Below are 13240 nucleotides of genomic sequence, written 5' to 3' on the forward strand. Positions count from 1 at the left end.
TCTCTTTGTACCTGGTATTAATAACCAAGTGCAAAGATTTTTCAGTTGGAGGTCAGATCCGCAAGCAGTGGTTTGGATACTTTTTAGCAAAATTGGGTGAGGGTCAAGGGTTATGCATTCCCTCCATTTCTCATGACTTCAAGAATGATTTGGCATGTAGGGATACAGGGATCGTCAGTAGGACTAGTGGCCCATCTTTGACCATCTTAAACTTGGTATCCTGCCATAGTCTTTCAATGGTCCCTCCAATTGGCACTGTGGTGGATTTCAAGATTTCTCTTCTGTCAGAATCCTTTCACCAGTGGCTTCCTCATTCATCAGGCAATCCGGGGTCCTTGAAACTTTCAAGGGCTATTGCACAGCTTGGTGGGCTTGGTTCTGTTGGTGGTGGGTAAACTCTTGGATCCCACTTCGGCATCTGCCATAGAAGCAGTAAGTCTCTGAACTTGATTTGAGAAGGTAAAGCATTTGGTGCCATTATCATGTACAGATCCACTATCTCAGCAGGCCATGAGGGTGTGGATGGGGGTGGCTATCCGTACTCATCCCTTAGTGTGTTTACTCAAAGGGCTTAAGGTAAACAATTTGTTTTGGTGTGACCATCACAAGAGATGCTATCTTTGAAACAGTTCTCTGCAACATTAACTTTATCATTATGCCTTATTTTGTTCAGAAGTGTTTCTGATGTTCAAGGCTTAGATGTTAACTTTTTAACTGCCATGGGTTTTCTCCCCCAGTGCCAAGGCCTTTTCTGGTGACTTTGGTATTTTGCCACTCAATGCATTCTAACAATTTCTCCTTCATTAACCCTTTATGTGCCAAAGACGAGCTATCTCGTCCTTGGCAACAGGGAGGTAATCCCAAGGACTAGATATCTCGTCCTTGGCACTTAAGCTGTTCTCCCTTTGGTGTGTGTTTCTACATCACAAGGTATTTGAGATTTGCTTCTCCCATGGTCAACTATCCTGCTTTTTCTGAACAAGGGAAATGATGTGTGGTCGAATGCTTAAAGCAGCACGGTCAATGTCAGAAGGCCAATGATTCACAGCTACTTGTTTTTTTCCAAGGACACTTTTGCTCTTGTGTCTTCTACCCTTGCCAGGTGGGTTTGTCCCTTTCTCTTATTGCTGCCTCGCTCTTCAGTGATCAATCGTCCAGGGGTGACAAGGCCTCAATCTTTTTTGTCTGGGTGTCTTATCAAGCTATTCTGGGATATGGCGATTGGTTCTTCGATTCCATTTACAAGACAATAAAGCATGCTTCAAGGGCTGGTGTGGATGCGCTTTGAATCTGCAAAATCGCAGTCTCTATCTTGTACTAAAATGCAGATATTCCTACCTTGCTGTACAGGAAAATTGTAATTTTTGTAAACCCACAGAGGTATAGATTTTGCATTTCAACTTTGTTACTGAACTGCCAGCAGCAAAGGATGAAAGTTCATTTGAATAACTACCCCACCACCAACGTGTGTAACGTGATCTCAGGAGGACATAATCAGCCATGCACAGTTGATAAATGCAGGGATTACCTACTGGAAATCTTCATTACGCCTAGTTCTACTCTTCCTCATTACAGTACTTACGTGTGATGTAGCCCCTTTCATCCTCAGGAATCCTTTATTTTTAAACTCTGTTGGTGCCTCCCCTTTGCTGAAGGATATCAGCAGCGCCCACCCGACTGACCACAGTAGCAATAACCAAGCACAGCCCCATTCAGCCATGTCGGGAGGGAGATGCAGGACTACAGTATGATATGATAGGATATGGTATTTATAACACTCCTATACACAAGTGGTTCAAGGCGTGATGAGGCAAGAGAGGGGGAACAGAGGGAAGGCAGAGACAACGATTTTACTTGGCCAGGTGACATTGAGATTGTGCAAGTGCAGGGGAGGGGTGAAGGGGAAAAGTGTGGGGGGAGGCAGGAAGGGGTAGGCAGTGCATAGGATAAACAGTAAATAATAAATACAATAAATAAAAAGGGCAGTCAGCTGATGGCAAGTGAAAGGGTAAGTGCAGACATCAGGTGTCAAGTGCAGGTAAGGGGCTGTAGGGATACAGAAACAGTCCCCGAGTGCAAGGGTTGCCATGGGGGCAGTGCAGGTGTGCAACTGCTGGGGAGGAGACCTGGGCCCGAGATCAGAGGGTAGCCAGGTAATCAGTGCAGTTTCAGTTTCAGCCAGAAGATCAGCAGGGGGAAGGAAGAGAGAAAGCAGAAGCAAAGAGGAAGGCCTTGAGGTGCTTCCGGAAATGGAGCTGGTTCTCCTCAAGTTTCAGAGAGGCAGGGAGGCTGTTCCAGAGGGAGGCGCTAGCAGAAGAAAGAGATCTACCACCAACTTGTTGCTTGGAGAAGCGACTGACCCTGAGGAAGTTAGAGGCAGATGAGCGAAGAGCTCAAGAAGGAAGATATTTAGGAAGAGAGAGTTGAAGATATTAAGGCCCTAGGCCCCAGAAGGCCTTGTGGACAATGCAGAGGGGTTTCAACTTAATACTCGCCACCACTGGGAGCCAGTGCAGATATTTCAGTCCTAGAGAGATACGATCCCTGGGTTTGAGGCCAAGGACAAGTCTCGCAGTCCTGCTTTGGAAGAGTTGCAGAGGGCGGAGAGTAGAGGCAGGCAGATTTAGAAAGAGGCTGTTGGAGTAGTCCAGCCTAGAGAGAACCAGAAATCTGGAGACAGTGAGCTTCTGGTGGAAGAAGAGGATAGGACGAATACCTCTAAGGAGGTTCAGCTGGTAGTGTAACTTCTTAGAGACAGCAGAGAAGTGAGGAGACAAGGAGAGGGTGGAGTCGAAGATTACCCCGTGGTTTTTAGCCTCACAGGTCGGAGCAGGAAGAGGGTCAAGAGAAGCCAGCCAGAGAGTGACTCGAAAGGAGGGAGCATGTGTGCCGATGAGGAGAATCTTGCTCTTACTGGCATTAAGGCAGAGATCACTGGCAGCACGCCACTCCTGGATAGCCGACAGACAGTCAGGGATGAGAGAAGGAGAAGAGGTGGCGGAAGGGAGCCTGACAATGAGTTGAGTGTCATCCGCATAGCACTGAAAGTTGGGGCAGAGAGCGGCAATGCGGTGGGCAAGAAGTGCCAGGTATTGGTTGAACTGCCAGGGAGAGAGGTTAGACCCCTGGGGAACACCACAGGTAGAAATAGAGATAGAGGAGCAGAAGGACCCGAGTTGGACCTGAGAGGGTGGATCGGAGAGGAAAGAAGTCAAACAAGCCAGGGCCTGATCGGTGATACCCACGTTATCATGGAGACCGTTGAGCAGGATGGCATGGTTGACTGTGTCAAAGGCAGCAGAGAGATCAAGTAAGATGAGGATACAGGGGGTGTTGGAATCAAATTTGGAGAGCAGGTCTTCACGGATGTTCAGGAGAGGAGTTTCCGTGCTTCTGGCAGCTCAGAAGCCAAACTGATGGTCATGGAGACAACCAACAGACTCAGTGTGAAGATTAAGCTGGGAGATGGCCAGCTTTTCCAGGAGTTTGCCCAGGAAAGGAGTGATGGAGATTGGGGGATAGGTAGCCGGACAGGAAGGGTCTGCAGAGGGTTTCCTAAGAATAGGGTGCACAGGAGAGTGCTTAAGGGGGAAGTGAAGACTCCAGCAGTGAAGGAGTGGTTGCAGAAATCAGCCAGAGCAGGAGCCAGGGTGTCAATGTGGTCCTTGATGTTTTTGGAGGAACAGGGTTGAACCTGTTTTGACGAGACTTTCATAGATCAGACTTGTCTAGAAACCTTGTCTGGGGAGAATAGGGGACAGGCAGAGAGGTGGCCAAAGAAGGAGCAGAGGAAGAGCAGGGAGTAGAGGGAGGAGGGGAGAGGAAGAGAGAGAGGACAGGATGTCCTGCGTTTTAGAGATGAAAAGAGAAGCATGGGCCGTGCAGAGGGCCTGGGAGGGGACAGGAGATGTAGAGACTGCAGCAGGACTCGCCAATTCCTTGCAGATTTTAAAGAGTTCGGCCGAGTTGTTAGATGCCGCTGTGACGCAGGCTTGGATGTGGGCTCTCTTCTTGGAGCGGACAGAGTGTCAGTATTGCTTTTGGAGCAGGCGGCAGGCTAGTTTGTCAGAGGGTGTACCGGATGCACGCCATTTCCTCTCAGCCACCCTGCAGTCATTGAGTTTATCAGATATAGCAGAGTAGAGCATGGAAAGGGCTGTGCCAGGGTTTCAGTCAGCTAAGGGTGAAGAGGGGGTGAGAAAGTGGCGGTGGAAGCCTCAAATGACACAGGCTTCATGGGTCGGATAACCGAGAAGGTAGGTGGCAGTGCTGGAGTTGGCTTGGCCTGAGGGGTAGCCAGGGTGAGCTGGGAGGAAAGGAGAAAGTGATCACTCCAGGAGAGAGGAATGGTGAGCAGGATCTAAAGGGGAACGTGGGAAGACATCAGAACATCCAGAGTGTGCCCTGCAGAGTGAGTCGGGTCAGAGGGGAGAATAGAGAGTGAGAGAGAGAGACGCAGAGGTTGCGAAAGGGTCCAGAGGAAGGACAGGAAGCATCCAGGTGGATGTAAAAGTCTCCAAGAAGGAGGAGTTGAGTGGTCAAGACCAGGAGGGAAGAGGAGCGGTCCGTCCACTCAGAGAGGAAGGAGGAGGTCTGACCAGGTGGCCGATAGATGGTAGCCACAGTAAGGGAATGGCCAGGAGAGAGAGAGTCTGCAGACGAGGCATTCGAAATATGAGTAGGCCTGCGTAGGAACGACAGAGGCAGGAATCCACTCAGGGGAGATCAGGGTTACACCCCCCTCCAGAACGGTTGTATCTGGGCATGGATAGGATCTTGTAGCCATCAGGGAGGAGAGTTTCAAAGCTTGTGACAGAGCTGGCCATGAACCGTGTCTCGGTGAGACCGAGGACATTGAGGTTGAGTTCCTCCAGGAGGCGGCAGATGTCAGAGGAGTGTTTGACAGCTGAGTGGGAGTTTAGAGTGGCAACATGGAGAAGGTTGCCATCCTTGAAAGACTTCCGGGGAGGGGTCCAAATCAGAGTTACGCCCTGCAGAGGTGTAGAAGAAGCCCGAGGGGGGCAGAAGAAGAGGGAGCAGAGGGCAAGGTAGCCAAGGAGGAGACAGCAGGGGGAGGCGAGGAAGCCATGGAGGGGAGAGAGGGGACAGCAGGAGAAGAAACAAAATTGATGAGGCACAGGAAGCGTCTATCAAAGAGGAGAAGGTTGGCTTGAGGGCCTTGGACTAAAACAGTACCATTCAAGTAAACATTAATGATGAATTTAGAGGAGTGGAAGTAAACCAGTAGGGCCTCCGACCGGGTGCCACCATTAATGGGAGAAGAAGAGAAAGGCGAGAGAAGAGACCATATGTAGAGTCCATATGTCTGCCGAGTGAACGACAAAGAGGATGTCGTGAGGGTTTGCCTGGAGGAAGCACTGGTATTGGTATCAGCAATAGAGAGGCCTGGGTTGGAGACCAGGATGTCCTTTTTAAACGTGTTCCTACCAGATTTAGTGAGGAGAGCAGGATAGGTGATAGTGAAGCAGTTAGAAAATACAGGAGAGGCACAGAGCACCATAGAGTAGGTAGGGAGAGGAGAGAAGAGGAAGGGTGTGGGAAGAGTGAATGAGGGGGCAGGGAGAGCACTAGGGAAGGACACAGGGCAGGGTTCAATCAGACGAGACAGAAAGAGACGAGACAATAGTAGACAATTGCACAAGACGACAGGAGCTTAGATAATGGTAGAAATGTTTGCTAGATGAATGCTTTGCTAGGAGGCTAAAACCAAAAAATGGCACTACTACACAATGCAATTTAAATAATGGAGAAAACACACCTAAGTCTGAGAGTCCTGTATAGTGGGGAAACGGCCTATGTTTCACAATACAATTTTAAAGATTTTCACAATGCAATTTAAATAACGGAGAAAAACACACCTAAATCTAAGAGTCCTGTAATCAGGAGGAGTAGGATTAGGAGTAATGAAGGTTACCGGTAAGTAATCACTGCATTACCTCCAAGTCCCTCATCTTCGTTCCAGTACGTATGACATATACCAAAGGCAACAAGCTGAATGGGCAAGAACCAGACACACCAAAAAGTGAGATGCAAAAGACAGTACCATTTTATTCAGAAGAACACAACCGATGATTCAGGAGGCCCGACCTTCAGAACTCTGGAACCAAAGTCCCCAGCACCCACCTGATGCAAATTCAACCGATTGTGCTGGATAAAGCTATGATATGACTCATATGCCAGAAACATAGCCTCCCGGACCTATTGCCTTATGGTCAGGACTGAAGCTTAGGGATGGGCTTAGGGCCTATATAGGTGACAGAGAGATTGTCCACCTTCCGAAGAGACTGTGAATGAGCCAGGTAAACCAACACTGCCCTGCAGACTTCCAACCGATTCCACCCCCATTCGCCAGGGGAGCCCAGATTAGGATAAAAGGCAGGAAGGACCACTTCCTGGGACTGGTGAAATTTAGAAGGCACTTTCAGGAGAACAGAGGGTTCACACCCTGGAGAAAGAGAGCTTCCTACTGAACCACCAAAAAGGGAGGCCGACAAGACAGACCACAACACTAACCCAATCGCTTAGTCGAAGTGATGGCCACCAGGAGGGCAGTCTTGATGGTGAGAATCTACATAGGAATGTCTTCCATGGGCTCAAAAGGGGGCTCAAAAGGGGGCTCAAAAGGGGGCATCTGATGGGCCTTGAGCACCAGGGGAAGATCCCAGGGAGGGAATCCCGAGAACACCACAACATGAGGCAATAAAACACCCTTCAAGAGCCTAGAAACCAGAGAACAGTTCTCAACAATCCAACAAGTAGAGCCCCGGATTGTTGCCCACTGACCCCTCAAGGATCACAGCCAGACCGAGGTTGAATCCATCCTGCAGGAACTGCAGCACCCCATGAAGAGAGTGGTAAGCCCGACTGGAACCAGACCTAACGCCATCTAAAGTCATCAGAGCTAAATGGGGAGAAGCAAGCAGATCCAAACACGGGACCCACACCTCAAGCAGAGACTCTGGAAGACCTCCTCCATAACAGCTAGTCCCTGGACAGAAAGAAACAGCCTGCTGAGTTTGTCCGTCACTGTGTTGTGTACACCGCTGAAGTGCCCTGCTCTGAGGGACAGGAGATGTTGCACTGCCAAAAAACCCAGGGACTGCGCCAGAACCCTCAATGACCAGGACCAGCAACCTCCTATTTGTGGATGCAGGACACAGTCGTGGTAATGTCCATCTGCACCACAATGGCCCATACCCTTAGAGAGAGACAAAAAACCCTGAGTGCTTCAAACACGGCCGTCATCTCCTGCCAATTGGACGAGCGAGAGGCCTCTCAAGACCTCCATTCCCCCTGGCAGGAGAGATCCCCCAGAACCACCCCCCAGCCCCTCTGGCTGGCGCCAGTGGTAAGAATGATCGGCCAGAGCTGAGAGAGGGGAAAACCTTTCAGGCGGATCCCTGACCTCAGCCACCAATGCAGGGGCCTCTGTAGGGAGGGGAGCACTGGAAGAAGGCCGTCAAAGTTGTGCTCGGGCTCCCTTCAGTACCGGTGATGATTCAAGAGAGGGTACAGATGAAGACAAGCCCAAGGCAGCAAGAAGACACAGGACACCATGTGCAACAAGGACAGCTGAAATTTACCTGGCCAGAAGAGACCGCAGAGTCCTCGCCAGGTTGGCCGCCCTGTCCTCTGGCAACAGGACCCCGTCCCCCCAGACCAAAACCAGGCACCAATGAACTGGAGATCCTGGGATGGTAATAGATGAGACTTGCTCCAGTTGAGTAAAAATCCCAAGTCCTGGAGAACCCGATACATCCATTGGAGATGGACCCAAACACACGAGGACGAGGACGAGGACGCAAACAGTCTTCCAGATATTGGAAGACCCGCATTTTCCGAAGATGCAGGATGTCCAAGACGGGGCAAGATCTTTGTTAACAGTCTGGGTGCCGACTTCAAGCCAAAAAGGAGAGCACGGAATTTATAATGCAACCCCTCCACAAAGTGGAGGAAGCATTGATGAGGCCACCAGATGGGAAGGTGTAAATTGGCATCCTGGAGATTGGGAGATGCCAAAAAGTCCCTTTTCTGGACCAGTGGGGTGACTCGCTGTAAGCATTTCATCTTGAAGCAGCGGCTGGCAATGTGATGATTCTGCTTCTTCAGATCTATGATTACTCGATACTTCCCCCCCTTGCTTGGGGACCAAGACGATGATAGAATCCAAGCCCCTTCCCCGCTCGCGTGGCGGAACCAGCGTCCCCACCCTCTTCCAGAGGGGATCTGCCACAGCCAGCTACATGTCTGTCCTTTTCACCAAGTACCATGGCAGCGGGGTCCTGACAGTTCTCGAGCACATGTTGAGGGTGGAGAACTCCAGGCGACAAACACATCGCATAGCCCGATTCGCCTAAGGATCCCTGGACAACGGAGCCCACACCTTCCAGAACCGCTGAAAATGCACACCGACCCGCCTTGAGTCAGGGATTCGGCTGTTTGTGGCCATGGGATGGACGTTTGCCTGTAGGAACCAACTTGGCCCTCTCCAGGCTAGGTCTAAGAGCAGCATAGCGAGGGGCCCAAGGCTTAATCTTGTCCGATTTCTGCTAAGTAGACTTCGGGTCTGACTTCTTACGCAACTTCCATGCATGCATATCTCGCCGTAACACCCTGGGTTCCCTCTCTTCAAAAGTGTTACCAAAGAGAGGATGCCCTTCAAAGGGGATCTTCAAGTCGACTGCCTTCTACTGTGAGTCCGTCTGCCAGTTCCGAAGATGAAAATGCTGGCACAGAGCCACCACGGATCCCCATTGTATGCCAAGTCCGACAAGAATTCCAGCTGCCTGTGGACTGTTTGGATTTGGGGCTTAGGGTCGTACCCATCCTGCAAGGCCTTAGAGACAGTCCGCAGGCCTTCAAGTGCCACCTCAGCAGTATAAAAGGAATATGTAGCAGAGCATAGAGATAAGTGTGGCCCAGCATAAGCCTTCCGCGTGGACCCTTCAGCTTTTCTGTTGGTCCCTTCCTTGATAGTCTCTTCCAGGGACATGGAAGAATGACCCACCAAGCTCAGAAGAATATCATCCACTAGCACAGACTCCAGCAGGAACTTCTCCTCACCCTGAAGAGGGAACAGCTTCGATAGAAAATGGGACAAAATCCGGTCAGGTTCCTTCCAATTTGCTAAGATCTCCTCCTTAATGTCAGTCAGAAGAGGGAGGCTAGTCTTCAGGGCTTTCTTCAACTGAGGAGGAGGAACCCTGGGAGCTTTTCCTTAATGTCTGCAGCAGGATTCGGAGAGGCAAAGCCCATGTAATGCGCCACTTGGATAAGTACAGATGCCACTGCCTCCTTATCCAAGTATTTTCCACAAAGTTCCCCTTCTCTGGATTGGATGTCGGGGAGCAGGAAGAATCAGACTTGGACGAAGAGGAAGGACTGGACAGAAGGCAAGTTTCAAAACCCCCCTTGCAGCATTTGGATTTTTTGTCTTTGAGAGCCTTTTGAAAAACCTGCAAGAGCTGCTTTTCAGACCAGGCAGCCCTACACTTAGAAGGCCTTTCTGGGGAGGACTGAAATTAATAAGACGAGAAGCAGACCATGTGCTTTCTTTTTGCTGTGTGTTTCCCCATGGAGCCGAGACACAATAGCACGAGACCAGGAGCAAGAAGAACACCTCCAGCCATAGCTAGGAGGGAAGATATACAAGGAAAAATGAAGAGAGGGCGCCATGGAGATGGTCTCGGAGTGAGCCATCTACATGGCAACCCTCACTGGAAGTGATGGACGGTCGAGGCGCATGCCCCTCCCCCACCCATTACCGTAGCCCCAGCAGGAACAGGGCATGCCGAATACCAGAAGCCAAAGCCGCTCAGCGGGAGGCACGAATAGCCCAGCAGACAACAGTCTTTGAGGCCAGAGTTTAGCAGGTTCTCTGTGTCCCAGCAACATGGTAATGCAAAACGGTACCCAGAGCTCGGCAGGAGACCCGGAGTGCATGCCGGAGGAGGATCCTGATCAACTGTGCAGCAGGACCCAACTCCAGCACCGTAAACATAGCCCCCTCAAGCACAGCAAGAGAATGAGAAGAATTCCCACAAAGGCAGTGAGTTCCTGCCCGGTGTAAGGAAGGCATGGTATCGAAGTAAGACAAGTGATCACAGTTCAAGGGTGTTTGTTGAACTTTTATCAGGGGTGTGGAAAATGCCTATCTAAACCTAAATCTAAGATGGGAGCAAGCTACGACCATCAAATAATAATAATACAGTCCTAGTGGAGTCTAGTCAAATAAAAAGGGTCTACTGCCAATCCTTACCGCTAGGCTACAAAACAGTGTGGCATAATGTTAAAAAAAAAGAAAGAAGTGTTCACAAAATGATAAATCAGCATGCTTCGCCGTGAGCCTCCCTTCCCCACATTTTCAGCACGGGACAAAGCGAGTCACTTGAGTACAGCACACTCCTGGGCTTCTTTGGCACGAGGTCACAGTTTCCTTCACCAACATCATGGCCTTCTGCGCCCAAGTCTCTTTGTGCATAGTCTCTTGCCTCAGTGGACCTGATGTACCATACACAACAAAGAAATGTTTCTTTTCAAATAGTCAATCCCCGTGATTTACTCTTCGCCCTGGATCCCCTTCATTTGGGCTCAGATCCTTCTTTCCCAATTAGCCTCCCTCAGTCGGGTTCACATTTGCCACAACAATATCTTCGTGGGTAAGTTTTACTGTTCACCCTGGATTCTCCACTTCTTGACTCAGATCCCCTTTTGACAATTAGTCCCCCTCAGTCGGGCTCAGACCAATTTAAGTTCTTAGGCAATGGAATAATTTCGAATGTGCACAGGCTTGCACTTAACCCACTGTAGGACCACTTTGCTTTTACCGTTCAGTACTCGTTTACACTCTTGGGGGGAGGTTGAGTACCAAACAGAGACCTTTGAGTGAGTAACCACGTGGCGCCAGACAACTCTGTATCTGGTACCTATTTTGGTTTCACAGTTCAGTCGCACTCAAGTTCTTTGTTCATACAATGTTGCTGCTTGCACCCTTGAGCGTGACACCGTTAGGTCTGTTATCAGTCTCTCCCAAATCACCGGCTGTGCTGAACGCATTGGCGTTACTTTGCTGTCAGAGTCAAGGATAATACCACAGTGGCAATCCCTTCTCCCCGCCTTGGCTATCAATGAGGGAGGGCCCTCTGTGCCTTCTATATATGCTACACCGCTCGGCATCTGTAATTCCTGTCTTATGTTTCTTTTCCTTGAGGCTTCTAGAAAGCTGCAATCCTTTCTCGGCTGTGCTCTTTATAAGGTTCCCAGATTACCTCATTTCACCGGGAACAGCCTATTCCATTCACAGACTTGTTTTTACTTGAGTTGTTTTTATTATTTTGAAATGACCCAAGCTACAATTCCCAGAACGCAATTCACTTAGAAATGAAGGCACAGGGCAGGGACATGTTGTGCACAGTAACATGCACTCATATGGTAAATGTATGTCTGAGACAACCCACGCATGGAAAACCACCTGAAACATATTGCTTTGTGTGAAAATGATAGAAACATTAATACAATTACTCAAGTTACAAACTTACTTATATTTACTTTTAAAGTTAACTGCGTTGAGGAAGCTGGAAGAGTTGTAGATTCTTTCCATCCTCTCTAAACCTCCAGTTGAACTCCCACAATACCCTGCTAATCTCCTCACAGTGACTGGTGAAAACCCACCACACTTGGCTCACCTTTTGGTAGCGCTGATCGAGCCTATAGTATAATCACATAAGAGTTGGTGTGGATAAAAAGTTCACTCTACCATTGTAACATAATTAATCGATAAGGATTTTGAGGTAAAAACCAGAGTATTTCTAAAAACAGGATGGAATTTGTTGCCTAAAATCCACATGTGTATTGGGTAAAGCTAAATATTCCTTTATTAAACTCCCCCTTTATGTTTATGTACCCTGTAACGGTTCCCGCCTCATGCCTTTTGAACATCAGAGAAATGTCAGAAACATATAGATTCCTTGCTCCTTAGTTTGGTGTCAGGGCCAGATTGCTCTGGGCTCGGAATAGACTGGGACCGCCGGAGAGCAAGGGGGCTTGGGGACCAGGCTTTTCTTAGGACCTACTGTGTAGATGTTCACATGACATCAGCCCTGAGGCGCAGTGGACAGTTATCCTTTTTTCAAACTTTTCAAGATCCTTGCTCAGTGATGCTGCCCCAGAGGACCAACCAGCCATACATTCTGGGCTTTTCCGGCCAGGATCCTGATTTCTTTTCTTTTTTTACCTCAGAGCCGCCAATCACAGGATCCCATGTGGCTCATGTGAAGTTTTGTCAGCATTATAAGTTAAGTGGTCGTAAGCTCCGTTAGGGGGTCGTGATGATGCACGTGGGGGAGTGAGTGCAATTTCCGCTTCTTGCAAATTGAATCTGTGGCTTGTCATGGGAATAACACGTTGAGCACTAGTTTCCACAGAGTCTGATACAGATTTAGGGCTCTGCCGTTGTTTGCACTTCGGCATTCAGATTTCAGCACGAGATGGCAGGTGCGAGAGTGTAAAAACTTCAGTGAGGTGTCATGCACATTGAGAGTCTCTAGCAACCACTAAGACCACCTTGTGATAACTGTCTCTATTCTGGGTTTGGCATTTCCATTACACATGAAGGACACAGTACAGCTACCATCATGCAAAGTGCTAAACATGAGTAGCTGAGGTATTCACACCTGGCACAGGATCGTGCACGTTCTGTGTAGTGAAGTGCTGAATGCCTGACAAGCCTCCTTCAGAGTGCCTGCAGCGAGGTGTGGGCATGCCACACACTCCAGCACCCCCCGCCCCAGAGGAGGGCGTGCCCAGCTGCTACAAGTGTGCAATCGGTACCTTCACTCAGGGCAGCACAGCAGAAACACACACTGGCATGCCCCTGGCAGCTGGTCCCTTTAGAGCCAATGCGAGGCACATGCCCAAGTTACAATCCAATGTTTCCTGGTTTTTGGTGGTGCCTCCACCAACCAAAACTGTTGCATTAGAGTACAGTTAGGGAGAAATGGCATACGAGGAGGGACACAATTTATAGGTGTGTTTTGGTTATTTGCCTGCCCATTGACTGCCCATGGCCATTTGGCCATTCCCACCCAGTTCCTGCAACTCCCCTCCCAAAACACCTCCCCATAGGACCTCTTTGAGCCCGCTTTAATCAAGCCTCAAGTGACTGCCAGTGTTTTTTCAAAGTAGTCTTACAAAGTAATGCTCTGATTACTTACCGTTAATC

Source organism: Ambystoma mexicanum, chromosome 1p, assembly GCF_040938575.1.
Source record: "Ambystoma mexicanum isolate Mex_15411 chromosome 1p, UKY_AmexF1_1, whole genome shotgun sequence".
NCBI lineage: Eukaryota > Metazoa > Chordata > Amphibia > Caudata > Ambystomatidae > Ambystoma > Ambystoma mexicanum.